At 37.6% G+C, this 10,464-nt stretch overlaps 1 protein-coding gene across 1 annotated transcript in view; it reads left to right on the forward strand.

The window, feature by feature from the left end:
- The window catches only part of LOC103922933 (chromosome unknown open reading frame, human CXorf40B), a 700,660-nt gene that overhangs the window by 458,667 nt on the left and 231,529 nt on the right, over positions 1 to 10,464 (forward strand). The window lies entirely within an intron of this gene.

Raw genomic sequence — 10,464 nt, forward strand, 5'->3', positions numbered from 1 at the left:
CTTGAGGGGAGCTGTGAACAGTTGGGGTTTGTTTTCTTTTAAAGTATAAGAAAAGTCTCAGACACTCTGTTCGCCTGGCAACCAGGTCAGTTGTGTTTTAGACTTCTCAGAAACAATGTTTTATCCCAGAATACGGTCAGGTAAAGAGAAGGGGGGTTGGGGGATGGAAACCACTGTTCAACCCCTTACTCTACTCAATTGCTTTGCAGCTTCTCTGAAAACTACAACGGGATTAGTTATGGGATCTGACTCTATCCCAGTTTCTCCCTTCCCCATTTTCCATACCACCTCTTCCCTTAATGAAAGGCACCCATTCCCATAATGAAAGGCAAAATGCCAATAATTACTAGAGTATGGAAGCAAAGTGGTTTATTCTCATATTCATGCCCAATACCCAAAGAGTAACATTCCTCAAAATCATCCATCTATCTGAACTTTAGAGACCATCTATGACTAATGTGCTCTTGTAAGTTAAAATGAGAGCATCAGACCACAGGACAACCTTTGTAGTTGGCCAACATTATCTCTAACAATAAAACAGAAATTAATGTCCAGCGGTATTAGCATTGGAGCTGATGTTCTGTACCCAACAGTTACCTGCAAACTCCCCCAACCACTGCATACCACTGGCACACTAAACCCTCTATAAATCACAGACTGTTTAGCCTTCCTGGGTAGCAGTGCTGCTGAGACAGTTTGGCAGATTCTGACGCATTCTGCATTCTAAAGAAACGCAAATCCAAACCAACACAGAACTGCCAAGACAATGCAAGAGTTTTATGCAACCGTAAAGATGATTAAGGGCAAGAAAATCTTTCAGTTGAAGCCCACCATCACTCCAGGAAGCCCCAAATGGCTGTATCCAAACAGGATACAGAAACTGCTACTGTCACAACCTTCTTAGAGAGGCTTTGTTGGAAACGTGTAACATTAACATTGTCATGTCAGTAAATTCATCCAAAAGTTAGAATCTTTGCAGAGCTGTTTTTTCTAGAATATCCTAGAAATTAATGCATATGCTAGAAGAAAATCGTCAGTAGATACTCTGCACAGAGTGGGGCTTCTTACAACAAAGCAACTGAGGAACACTTTCTCCAAACCTTTTAGTTGCATTTTAAAATAATGTTTCATACATGTCTTCCTTTCACAGCAACCAAGATGAGTATAGTTGTACTTTGTTGGTTATGGATGCCTTTTTAATTGGTATTACTTTGCTGGGAGGACCACTGAGTTAGCTGCTTTATGCACAATGCTGCCCAATTTGCAGTTTTGCTGCAAGACCTTTTCCCTTAGAAATACTCCTAAATTCCTGTCTTCAATGAAAACTGCCTCTCACTAGAACAAGGAAATAGTTTTGCTATCTAATCTGCCTCCTGAAACCTTGCCTAAAGACAGCTCCTGCTTCAGTGGTAATTTATTTTTTGGAAAACGGGGGAAAATGCATTTCTTCTTGTCCTTCAGACCATCCTTTTTCTAAAGCATTTAATAATATTGCTTCTGCAATAAACAGAAAGCATTAGATTCTCTTGAAAACAAAATGTTGCAATTTTTTTTTTTTTAAAAGCAATTTCTTCTTCTTACACGTGAACAGAGATATGTTAGCTAGAAAACATCCATTATGCCTTGCCCATGGGGGGGTGTGTGTGTGTGACATCATCTCTCAAACCTCTGCTTATGCCATGTGATGTAAAATAATTTTAAGCACTAGACAGCAACAGTCTCTGCAACCCTGCAGGTTTAAGGATGAATCATGTTTTCTGCTCTCTGAATTATGACTCCATCTGCTTTGATTTTTGGGATTGGAACCAGATCTTGGACTAAGAAAGTTGATGCCAACAGCTTGTGAAGCCAGTGGCCATCAAAAAGATGTGGTGGTTTTAAACTGAATGGCCCATGTCAGTAAGTGTTGTTAGGCTAAACACTCCAATGCAGAGACACCACGTGCTAATCGAGAGGAAACAGCAGATGCATAATTCAGGGTTATAAAATGGATTTACTTAGCATAGGTGAGGTTCTAGACTCAGTAATATTTGGTCCAGCTGTTTATCAAACTTAGCACATTTACATATGACCTTCTTCAATCCCTTCTCCCCTCCTGCCCAAGTGAGAAAAATCAATAGCGCTTTCTTGTAGGGTTATGAGAAATTCCAGAAGTGCAAGATAAGCTACTCTCTCGGTTCAACCCTAATAGCCAATGGAGCTCAAGGGAACTCACAATTACCAGGGCTATGGCTCACTATTTCTGTGTTGTTATGACTTAAGGATATTTTAATGCTGGAAAAAAATAGTTGCCATCACTTCCAAATTTCTTTCTGCAAGTTAGTTACTTATCATGTCCTGGGAAGCCTTCCTGTGAGGCCTGAACTCTCGGATAAATGGAATCAGAAAGTCCCCCACCTACTCCTCCTCCTCCCAACATGCAACAGCAAACTTATTTTTAAAGTAAAAAACAGTGGCAGAAAGTATTTTTCATTAATTCCTTTAATTAATTCCTAAATTATTTAGAAGAGCCCATTTTACAGGAAAAAACATAACTAAGTTACAATACAATTCAAGCACCTTGTTTGTAGAATGGAATTCTTCACTGTTTTACCACTATAAAGCCAAAGGAACACCACAGGACTGAACTGTATTACACCAGATTTCCAGAAAATAAAGGAGACCGCAGCCCTGCCTGTTGACCTCTGCAGGATTTTTGCCTAAATGGTTATTGCAAGATAAAGCCTTTTGACATAAAGAGGAATGAAACTGAATTTTAAAAGAAAAACGTGTAACAGAAAATGCAAGGCAATTATCTGATTACTAATAGGAAGAGGTACAGAGACACGATGTATAATGTTCAAGGGATTATCCAGCTTTGAATAATGCTTGCTTAACAGCTGCTACCGAACTGTGGTTTGTGTACTTGGCAGAGAGTTTCATTAATGATAATCTACAGTGTTTACAGCCCATAGGCCTCTAAATATGTTAAAAACCTTTTTTATTTGTATTTTATAATCCTTTTCCCTTATGTTTTATGTTTTTCTTGATATTTTTGAGATCTGAGGAGGTTTATGTTTCAAAATGATTCATTCTGCTCTGACAACTGCAGAGCAAGATTGCAGTAAATGTTCCCTTGTTATCAAGACTATGTATTTATAAACAGAAAGGAAAACCATCGACATTCATACCAGAGTTTGGATCACCACCAGCTAATACATTCAGATGCCAATATACAGTGCTCCATTGTTTACATGCAAAAGTAAATGTCAAACAGAGGTGTCTTTGCCAGTTACTAGATATTCCTCAGTCACTTCTTGGATCTGTCAGGTTGCAGCAAACTGAAACTGCCTTATTTTTTACACTGTATTTGACCTGAACTTCATTTAGAGGAATCCTGCAATTATTTTAAAGATACAGTATTAAGACTTAAATTTGCTTTAGAATTTGGTTTTCAAATGTTTCCCTGGTCTGCTCTTTATGGCAACACTTAGGTGATATTAGGAAAACAGAACATTATTAAGAATATAATTCTGTTGTGGAGAGGATTATGTAGTATGTAGTACGCTAGGAAGAAGATCATGATACAAAAGCCAAATCACTGAGTCCTGGCTGTAATTGTTTTGACACACAGTATTTCAGTGGCCATGATTCTCTCATGATAAAAGCAAAGGAGATTATTGCTTCAAAGAAATTAGTATAGTTAATTTTGACACAGGACAGCGCACTTCTCCTTCAGTATTTCCCCCCTTCTTTTGTCCTCTCCCCCTTTTTAATATCCAATTCATGCAAGTTCCCGTTGTGGCTGGTTTCCCCGTCTCAGTGATGCTCAGCTGCTGGGAGCCTTCCTGCCAGGCTGCAGTCCCTGGGGGAGGTGGCAGTGCAAAGAGCTCCCTTCACCCTCAGCAGTATGAACCAGAAACTCTCCGCGATGTGTTATCCTCATTCCAGCTGGTATCACAGGGGCATGAACACCGCATCTCAAGCCACTAGAGGGTTTTGGGTTTGGGGTTTTTTTGGTTTGGTTTTTTTTTTTTACACTGGCCCTCCAGTGCGCTGAGCTGCTGAGCTAGCCTCACTAAAATGTACACTTGAAAGAAATCCTCTCCCCTCCTGATCACTATTGGTTTCTATAGAAACAAGAAGGAATCTCTGTTCTTCTCTAAATTTTTTCCCCTAATGTTTTTTGCAGTACTGTATGAAACCAATTTTTTTTAATATATATATATATTTTTTTTTTTAGACTCCACAGCCCTCCATTTATAACCTCATTCATCCAATTAAAGAACAATAGATTAGGTAAAAAATGGGCATGGGGTCTAAATTTTAAGCAACTCAATCCTATGCATTAACTATCTGTGGTCAAGCCATCTCTCCTGGGTCATTTTATGACTCAAGCATTTCAAAGTAAATACTTTAAAACAACGGTACATCACAAGAGTTAAAAGGGGTCAAGAGGATATTTACTTAACCACTAGTTGACTTTTTAACTTAGAAATATTTCAGCAGTTACTGTATTTAAATGAAATCCATCTCCGCAGCATCCCCATAAATTACTCTAAAACGCCAGGGTTCCCATCCACGTTGTGAGTCACCACCCCAATGCCTGCAACTTCTTATTATTTAGATAACTGTGATGTTTGCTTGCTTTGTTATTGTGCCCTTCTCCCGAGACTGCATTTTCACAGGAATTGCTAAGGCTTGTAAATATTGTATCTGCCTTGTTGTAATCACTAGGCAAATATACTCGCACTCAGTCATATAAAAAACCTAAGAGCTGTTGAGCCATGAAAAATTTCTCTAACAGAGGTTTGACTTTAAAAAAATTGGAGAAGAAAATCTTTACAACAAATAGACTAACAGAGACTACACCAGCCAGAAGTGAAAGCAGTAATACAGAGCTGTTATTTGGGATCTTCTGTTCTCTTTTATCAGACAAAAGGAAGCAATTCACACCATTATTCACACCATGATGATGCAATATAATGCTTTTTTATAAAAACAATAACAGGCACTCATTTTCAGTGCACATAAATAACTTTCTTTTATAGTTAACTCTTATTTACTCACATGTTTACTTGAAAAGTTTAATATTCATGCACACACAAATCACTTACTGTAGGTAGTGAGTTGAACTAAACAGAACAGAGGTTGATTATATTAGGCGATTGCAGATGGGACCAAATTGATTCCTGATGTCATTCTAACACAGCAAAGTGACACACAGGACAGCTTCTGTCCAGCGAGTCTGAAGGAAGAGTTCAGTACAAATAGTGGTTTTGCTGTTGCCGCTAATGCACCAGCACTGTCTGCTTATCAGCAAAGATGACAATGGGACAATCATGGAGTTGCGATCTGTGAAGTGTTATTTGTTTTCTAATCCTATGTTAGCTTTGGTGCATTTTTGCTTTAAACGAATTAAAATCCTTCTGCAGGTGCTAAGAATATTATGAGAGTTGTAAACTGAACAAAGTCCTGTGTCAGATTCATCCCTACTTAAACTCTAAGTCAGCACACAATTCTTGTACCACTACATAACATTATGACTTTCCCGCATCATCTTTGAGGATCTAGCACAATAATGTGCAGGATTGAAGTCACCTCAAAGCCCTTGGTAGGTCTGGTTAAGGCTTTTACTCAAAAAGATTTTTTTTTCTCAAAAAGAGAAGGAAAAGAAAAAAGCACTTATGGTATTGTTTCTTTCAATAAATAACTTCTCGTATTTTTTAATCTTTTTTCTTGTTAGATTCAAGATGGCAGCTCCAAATGCAAAACTCCTAATTCAGTGTAGAAGAATTGAATAGAGAAACAGGCCAATGTTATATTTTTTGCAAAACGGTCCCATAATAGAAATAGCTGTACAATATTAATTGTTTTACATTGCCAGGGAAAACTTGTCCCGTAACTAACATATTTTCAATTTCTTAGAAAAATAACTACCAAGTGTTTGTTCCACGGGCACTAATCACACTAGAAGTCATCAATTTGGAGAGATTTTGTTCCATTTTACCACAGAAAAATATTGTGTGTCTACAAAGAACCATTTTCAGCAACAAATTTCATTCCGCTTTGGAATGTTCATGCATTATGACAAAAAAAAAAAGCAAAGCCAAAAATCAAACAAACAAAAAAACCCCAACAGTCCCAGCACAGACTGGCACTCCTCAAAGGTTAACATGAGAAAAGATGTATATGACTGGATTGCTTATTCCAGTGCTCAGCAATCAATGATACACTGGTATTAACAAGGATGGTAATATCGAATGCCTGGTTATCTGCCAAAAAATTGTATGGTACCTACTATGCATTTCCTCTTTCTGTCTCTCCAGGGAGAAAGAGCTCTGTACAGCTTCATGCACAGAAACCTATTTTAAGGGATATGCTGATCAAAGGGGGGGCCTGAAAATTTCAGTCAAGAATCAGGAGAAAAATGTGTGCCACAGCTAACCTTTACTGTCATATCTAGAAAGCAGTTAATACATGCCAAACTCAAAGTCAACAGATGTATGGTATAGAAGAGTGCAAGACAGATTATTAACTAATTGTTAGTTCAGAAAAGGTCTGTGAAAGTAGGAAATCTCTCTCTGCCAACATTAGATTGAGGCCTACTCATCCCTAATATGGCAGTGGGGGAAGAAAAGCTACCTTATTGAAATTATACAACTTCTAGAAGGGAAAGAAAGAAAAAAAAAAAACACCTTTACAAGCAGATACTCTTTATTTTGCTAACAGCAGAATGTGCCTTCATTCTTTACCTTATTCCCGGTTTACCCTACGTATAACTCCAGGTCCCACTTGTGTGCAGCCATCTCCAGCTCTCCTGAACACAGTTAACTGAACCCACTGCCTATTTGCTGTGGCCGCTATTATGAGATTATGTAGCAAAACAAGAATATCCAGTTGTTGGTCATTGATTTATCTATAAAACAGTAACTGTAAAAATGACAGAAGAGGTTCTGTACTAGACAGTCTTGTGAAACAGTTTATTACTTAAGCATTAATGATCCGTTTAGAGGTCTTTACTGGTCAGGTAATGACCAGCTAAAGGAGTTAAGGGCCCGAGGCAAAGCACTCTAATAAAACCCTGCATACAGCATGTGTTTGGTTCCTCCAAATTCTATTAGGAAAGAGAAGCATAAAGGGTAATGAAAGACATGTCCAAGAGGCAGTCATATCAGCCCTCTCATTTTATATTTGGCATAACACACATGGCCTTATTCCAGTGGCACAAATCATTCATTGTTTATACTACCACCTATCACGGAGAAGAGCAGTAACTACCGTCAAAAATGGCCAGTCATGATGTTAAGGACCCTGTTGCTTTGGGCAAATAAACCTTCCTCCAGCTGAAGGAACCGGTCCGACTATTTGAACACCCAGTACCCTTTGTGCCTACAGAGAGTACATTCTCCAAAGAAAAAGAAGGGAGTCGGTATGCTGCCAGGCATCTCAGCCAGTCCTAAATCCTACTCTAGTAGTATTAGGGGTGGAGGGATTAAGTGTTTTCTGTATTCCTATGCAATTCTACTTGAATATGAACATCCACTGGCTTTTTACTGTTTGCATTATGAGGAAAGACATATTAAAACAGGAGTTTAATATTGATATGTCCACTCTAAGACTGAGACAGAACAGCGGTGTGTATATATATACTTGCCAGTAAATTAGAAGCCAAGGGTTGGAATAGTACCCAGGGCCTCACTCTTGGCTTCAGAGGCAGGTAAAACACTCAGGCCCACATAACCGCATCTCGCTATTACAGCCCCACAGCATCATTGATTTTGGTCCTGATTTATGGCATCATTTGTTCTTGATAAGAGCAACTTGCCAGCACTATTCAGAAAAAAGTAAAATACAATCTAAGACTGGAAATTAGAAAGAAGAGAGGATAAGAGACAGAACTGCTAGAAAAATGTGCAGAGATTCCTGTATTTGCAAAATGAGATGTTCTAGGTACAAGAAAGTTTATTTGCTCAGCATTTATTACTCTCATCAACAGTAAAATAAGGATAAAGAGCATTCTGATGACTTAGTCAAAAGATTACTTAATTTCACTGTCGCTTCTATGACTATAGTATATTTTGAATGTTTATTTTAAAAACCACTCTGTAGTGTTTACATGACTAATTATAATAGCTTCTTTAGAGTATTTCCAATTTTTTGTGTAAACAGCCTTTTAAGCCATGTTCAAGGCTTATTTCAGACCTTAATAATCCTTCAGAGCCATTGCAGCTAATCATATAAATACACATTAAGCCAAATTTAAGTTTAACTCATGTACTGAGTAGAAAAATGGTGGCTTCATACTTACACCTTCCAATTTTCAAGGTCAAATATCTCAGTGCTTTATTTCAGACCATCTGAAGTGATCACAACACAGTCTGGGCATTTACTGAAACTAAATTTTCCATCAAAAGTGGACAGAGGAGAAAACATACACAATATTAAGTAGATATGATTATTTCTACAGCTATACACTTTGAAGGGCTAAGGATACAAAAATAAAATTCAGGCCCTAACTAAAGTTGATTCTGTGCATGCAGCACAGCCTGAATTCAAACCAGAAGATTTATTCATTTTTTAGAGTCAAGTTATAAACTTCTGCAAGACAGGGTTAACAGCAAAAGTGCTGACACAACAGTAAGTATATAGTGGCGCCTGCAAGCAGCGCTATAATTAATCTAAGTGTACTGTCATTACACTAAACACTGCTTCTGCAGGATCACTCCAAATCATGAGGCACTTTCTCTCTTTCTCAGATAACATGCAGTTTATTTCCAATCATGTACGTTTCCAGTCGTGGCATGATTTGCTAAAGGAACATTAGGTCTTGAAGCAATATCTTAATCAAATCAGAATTTTCTTCTGTAAAACAAATCTTTGGCATTTGGAGAATTAGTAACATCTAATGCCTTAGGATAGAGATGTGAAACTGTGAGCTGAAATATGCACTGCTGGAGACCATACTCAGCCTCCTTGCTTCTAGCCATTTACAAGTACATCTATCTAACCTCCTACCTACACACCTACACTTTATATGGTCATAAACCACCAATGCAATATCTAAATTATACCCTGAAAACTCCAGGTTTGAAATGGGTTGTATGAAAATTCACCTCATGTGGTTTATTCATTTCTGCAAGAATAGAAAGCTCCGATTCCTTTTGGATGGAACTCATTTAAACAAAGCCCAACAGCAAACACCCATAAATTAAAGCATTATCGGTCTTTATGCAGAGATACACACATAAACTGAGTGAATTCTGTGTAAAAGGCTTAAAAAAGGAAACAAGTAGAATCTTGCATATAAAACACTAACTGCATTTATAAAGTTATTAAGTACTTTGTGAATTAACAATCTGAAATGCATACTACAAGGGAAGAAAAAATTGTATCCTGTCTGGAAACCTGTTTATTCATATGCACTTAAGATTTCTCCCCTCCTGCCTCCCACATCCACTGAAGTCATATGGCCTTAATAAACTAAGAAAATATGGGAACAGAATGAATTTAAGTATTTCCCTGTATCTATCTGAAGCTGGTAATTTATAATGGATAGACATCTATCCAGAATATATTCACTTTACTTCACCATAAGCTATATTTGAAGCAATTGCCTGCTTCAGGAACTTTATGACCAAGCTACTACGATTATGTTTACAGAATTAAAATATATATACCAGAATTACTCACTCTTTACCTTTGATATGCAGGTCATTGATTAAAGACCAATCAGAATTCTACAACAGGATTTCTATAATAGCAACATTAACATGGAATTGGTATGCTATATTAATGTAAATCACTTTGTAAAACTGTTACACTCTTCAGTGTAGCGCTGGGTAAATTCATATACAAAAACTGAAAAAATACACAGTAAAAGCCAATGGCAAGTTTAGAAGACATGGCCACTGGGCCAGCGCAGACCACTGAGTTATTCAGCGTCTTCACCCTTTGCAAACAGCAGAGTTGCAACAGTGAGAATTAGATAAAACATCTTCAGAACAATGTGTTTAAAAGACACTAACATCGTCAAGCAGATTCAGCATAATCATTCATGCTAAGGCTATTGTGCTTCAAAGTCAAGTTATGTTTTTCCACCAATATATGTATTTCACCTAGTAAACAAAGAATACCGCAGTACACATACATACACATATATACTCAGAGAAGCCATAAAACATGCCTGATGACTACTCTACATTTCAAGACCGAATAACAATTACAGACATATGGTCCTAGCCTATAGTGTATCAAAACCTAGAGCAAAGTAATATTAACAAAGTAATCATACTTATTCTTTCACATCTAAAGATGGCAGTCCACAAACATTTTAATTTAGCAGTAATTTTCCTGCCCTCCTTGTGTTGGCAGTGGCATTCATGCAACTGCACAGGCAGATAGACCAGGAAATTAATCTGGCTGCAAAGTAATTTCCCTCCTTCCCATTCCCACCCCACCCCCAAAAAAAATAAAAAGAGAGAA

This window comes from Pygoscelis adeliae, unplaced genomic scaffold, assembly GCF_000699105.1.
Source record: "Pygoscelis adeliae isolate BGI_AS28 unplaced genomic scaffold, ASM69910v1 Scaffold100, whole genome shotgun sequence".
Classification (NCBI taxonomy): Eukaryota; Metazoa; Chordata; class Aves; order Sphenisciformes; family Spheniscidae; genus Pygoscelis; species Pygoscelis adeliae.